The 5,148-nt window shown below is 32.0% G+C and overlaps 1 pseudogene; it reads right to left on the reverse strand.

Moving 5' to 3' along the window:
• Positions 1–3,790: 3,790 nt before the first annotated feature.
• Positions 3,791–5,148, reverse strand: LOC102579585 (organ-specific protein P4-like; annotated as a pseudogene).

Consider the following 5,148-nt stretch of genomic DNA (forward strand, 5'->3'; position numbering starts at 1 on the left):
AACTACTCAACTCAAGGACTCAAAGATACTTCTCAAAAGGGATTAGGAACTCAACACTTAAAGGCTTAGAACTTGAATATACTACTCCTTTCAGAGATACTAAATTGATGGAGTTCATGCGGAAGTTATGGGCATGAACGACTTGACTCAAGGGTCAAAATATCAATAAGAAACTCAGGTAAACGACTCTTCTCATTCTCTCTGAATTACTTTCTCAAAACTTAGTTCAAATCGATAGTTGATCTCAAGAATTCACAATTGAACACAAAAGCTTTCTTGAACTCTACCCTTAACTCTCTCTTAAATGTGAATTATGAATTCAAGAGTTATGGTTCATGATATGATGGATCTTGTAATGATAAAGTGGACTCATGAATACATTCTTCCCACTCACACTCACTTGCTCGAGTCTTGTAACAAATTATTAGAATTTGTAGAAGACTCATCAAAAGGACAAAAAAGGACTTTCTTAAAATGTTTGAAAAAACTCTCAAGACTTAACTTTTAACTCTACCTTGAATTTGAATTATGGATTCAAGGTTGTGACTTGTGATAGGAAAGGTCTCATGATGTTTAGGAATGATTGTTGATAGCTAAACATGAGAAAAGTCATGAAATCACCGTCTTGGAACAAGTCTGCGACGCGGAGATGGTTTAAAACAATACTCGCGAAATTAAATTTTGAGACAGAGGAGTCCGCGTCCTAACCACGACGCGGAGCAACTTTTAGCTCACTGGGGGAGCAAGTCCGGGACGCGGACTTGCGTGCCAGATTGCACTCGACTTTCTCCTTCTTCGTTTCCCAGCCCCAATTCGCCTAAATTCGATTCTTTTTCTCAATCTCTCTTTAGATTTAGATACCCAACACATGTACACTAGAATCTAACTCTAACCCCTCTATAAATCGACACATTAACCTCAAGAACTCCTCAATCTCAGCCCAATTCAAAAACGAAAGCAAATTCATGAATACATAACAAGAACATTAAAGCTTCATCTTTTAGAACGAATTTAAAGCTGAAATTAACATGATTGGCTTGTGGGTGAATAAACCCAACACTATGGAAGCTTACATACCTCTTAGGGATCAAACTCATGGCAACAATCCGCAACAACTTTCAAGAATTTCGACGAACGCTTCGCTCCTTTCTCTTTTCTCCTCTTTTCTCTTCTTCTTTTCTCTTCTTGAACTCTCAACTAAAACCCTAGGCGTAAACTAGGATTATAAAACTGAACCTAATAGGATTAGACCCTTAAAACCTTACTAAAATGAATTAAATCTGATTGGGTAAGGAAAAGACCAAAATACCCCTCTAAAATCCGGTTTTGACTTTCCTTATCTAGACAACCCAACTTCGAATGGACATATATCCTTCATACGAACTCGAAACTGAGCAAACTTGGTGGCGTTGGAAAGATAATTCAAAGGTCTTTCCTACGGTATCTGGTATCAAGCCTAAATCATCTTGAACTAGAAGTTATGGTCGTTTAAAGTCAACCCAAAACTCATACTTAGCTTAGCTTGCAAAATTTCAGATTTTGCTATTTCCAATTTAATTCTTTTTGGAACTCAAGGTGCTACATCTAGTGACCTTAACACTTAAGAAATTTTAATTCCTCGGTAAAATCCTACTCACAACGAAGGATGGTTCAAGTCTTAGCTCAAACTTTTTCTGGGGTGTTACAGATGTTATCACCATGATAACTAAGAACCATTATTTGGCCTTGACTCGAAATATTTTTTGATTGTAGATCTGCGTTATCATTATAATAACTAGATGCATTTGACCTTGGCTCGAGAGATGATTTGTGACAATCAATTTTGATCTCTTTATGTGACGAAGGCATAAGATGTGGGATTACAGACTTTTGACTTATCTTTCATTACATATGTCTAATATTCTCCAGGGTCTTTTCTTGCATCAATAAAATAAAAATAATATATATAGATTAACCTACCTCCATAATCGAGGCTTGCAACAACAACATGTTTAATATAGCTTACAAGCTAAGTGAGATTTGGGGAGGGTGAAGTGCGTATACATTGTTATTCTTATCTTATAAAGATAGAGTGATTGTTTTCAATTTTAAACTCTCGGCTCAATTAAAGAATATCGAAACACAAATGTGTAAAACAAATATAATACTCCCTCTGTCCAACAATACTTGTCCACTTATTTACTTTGCAAACTTCTTAAGAAACTATAAATAGAAGGATAGTTTTACTATATCACCATTGGAATATAATAAATACATTGTCTTGAAAAATGTAATAGAGAATGACTATAATTAATAATAAGGGTAAATTATGAACTAAGTGTGTAAACTTATCATTTGATTTTATAAAGTGGACAAGTATTGTTGAACATCCCAAAATAGTACAGTGGACAACTATTATTGAACGATGAAAGTATAAAAAACAATCATGTTGAAAACAATGTAAACGAAAATAATATAGCAACAATAAATAATATAATAACTAATGTACACTTACTTCCCATAGGGTCATAGGGAGGCTTATAAGTAATTAATTATCTATGAACACTTACCAAGGCAAGTGAAAAGATTGGGATGAGAGCAATATTGTTATTGATGTTTAATGTTTTGCTTAATCACTTTGATGCGTATAGAATAAGCTTTATAGATAGGTAAAGAAATTATGATACTCTCTTTGTTTTAATTTATTTATTTGATTTTAATTTAATATAAAGTTTAAAAAGGTATAATTTTTTTTTTGAATTTTATGATCTCAAACTAAACATATGTAGAATGTACGAAAAAATATGTAATTAAAAAAGTTAAAATTAAATAGTTGCCAATTTTTTTATTTCTTAAACAGATTAAAAATAAAAATAAGACGAAATAAATTGAAACTATGAAAATAATAATTATTATAATTATAATAACACCATATTACAGGCAACACGCTATTGATGTGAAGATCAACATGAGTCACACACTCAATAAAAAATAAAAAAAAGAGTCGCACACTCCGGTACGTAAGACCAAATAATTAAGGATTTTTGGAACATCCAATCTTATGTCTACATCATCAATAAAAATAATTTTTTTTAAAATTAAGAATATCATCAATAAAAATAGTTTTTTTTATATAATTAAAAATATCATCATTAAAAAGAGTTTTTTTTAATTGAAAATATCACTACTGATGAGAGGCTAGAAAGCATATACGTTTTCGTCAATTTATCTGTATCATGCAAATTATCGAGAGTATTTCTCAGAATTTCAAATCTCTTCATCAATATGTTTGCTTCATGCAATAAATATATATTTAATAGTTCAATGTCTATATATGCTTTAAAGGTGCTTTAGAGATGTTTTCCAGTTGATAATTTGGTCTCATTCAATAAAAGAGTTTTTAATCAAATAATAAATTTGAGACAGAAAAATATATAAGAATACTTTTAGTATGATTTGTTGGCCTCGTGCTAGCATAGGGCTTTGCATCTAGTAGTACCAATATTACTCCTAATCATTTTCCCTCCAGGGATTATGATTTAATTAGGGATTCAATCAGTGAATAATCCCTAGCTATGTTTCAGCTTGGGAAGTGCTTAGCCAAATCAAATTTAATTTTTAGCGGAAATTAATACGATTTTGGTGCTCATTTTCTTGTGGTACATCGAGAGGTTCATCATATCGTTTTGACTAGACACGAAGTTTAAGAAAGAAAGATTTTTGAAATTAGTGTGATTCATTTTTTTGGACTGACCGAAAAGAAAAGTAAGTTTAGATTTAGGAATAATACTACTATTAAATTCAAGAGAAATTTAAATACAACCATCAAGTAGTAATTTTTTATTCATGATCCATTTAACATTGGGAGGCACAAAAAGAGCAAGAAGACAATCTCTCACACATAGTACTCTTTATATGCCATATTATCAATTACGGTAGGCCTTGGCTTAAATTTTTTTTTTTTTTTGAGACCAACATTGTCATCATCATGATAACTAGATACATTTGGCCTTGGCTCGAATTTTATTTTTTGTTTGAGACCAACGTTGTCATCATCATGATAACTAGATACATTTGGCCTTGGCTCAAAATCTTTTTCTTGTTTGAGACCAACATCTTCATCATGATAACCAGATACATTTGGCCTTGGCTCGAAATCTTTTTCTTTGTTTGAGACCAACATCTTCATCATGATAACCAGATACATTTGGCCTTGGCTCGAAATCCTTTTCTTGTTTGAGACCATCCTCATCATTATGGTAATTAGATACATTAGGAATTGGCTCAAAAGATGATTTGTGACAATCGTTTTTTTCTTTATGTGGCTGAGGCATAAGATGTTGGATTGCTTTAGGCATTGGCTCATCTTTCATCACATCTCTCCAGTATTCTCCAGGGTCTTTTCTTGCATCAGTGTACTGCCCAAAAGTGGAAAAAAATTGTTTAATCCCAAGCTATATATATGGATTAATTAATTCTTTATGAGTACATAGTTCATACATGGCATAATATATGAAGATACATTAAAAAGTTTGTCTAAGCAGACACGTAAGTACTCCAATTTTGAGAGTACATGTACATCGATCTAGACATCTCAACTTGGTCTCAACTGTTAAATAAACAATCCAACCCATCCTTATTGTGTCTCGTAGACACTCGACTTTAATGTGACACATATACTCTGAAGGTGTCTACATGACCAATATCTTGTAAGTTGGAATGTTCAAAATTGAAGTGTTTACATGAAATAATGTCAAATTTGAGTGTATGTTTATGTATCAGTGGAATTTAAAGAAATTTCAGAAATATATCAATATTCATGTTACATATATAGATGAATGATTCTTGTAAGTAGATTAATTAAGTCCCTAACTAAATGGGCTAAAGCTGCTAGGTAATTTGTAGAAAAATTAATCAAATGTCAATTATGCTAGCTAATTAAAAAGCAAAAATGGATTCTTTTTAATTAGACTTGTAATCATGATGTTCGAAGCCAATTTACGTACATCTCTACTGATTCTACGAAATATCTATCACCTTCCACTAATAGCATATATCAAATAACTTTATTCAGAACAACTGAGAACACATACCAGGGCAAGTGAAAAGAGCAGGATGAGAGCAATATGTGATTTCATAACTTTAAAAGCTGTTGTAATTGATGTTTGC

Source organism: Solanum tuberosum, unplaced genomic scaffold (genome assembly GCF_000226075.1).
Source record: "Solanum tuberosum cultivar DM 1-3 516 R44 unplaced genomic scaffold, SolTub_3.0 scf00338, whole genome shotgun sequence".
Classification (NCBI taxonomy): Eukaryota; Viridiplantae; Streptophyta; class Magnoliopsida; order Solanales; family Solanaceae; genus Solanum; species Solanum tuberosum.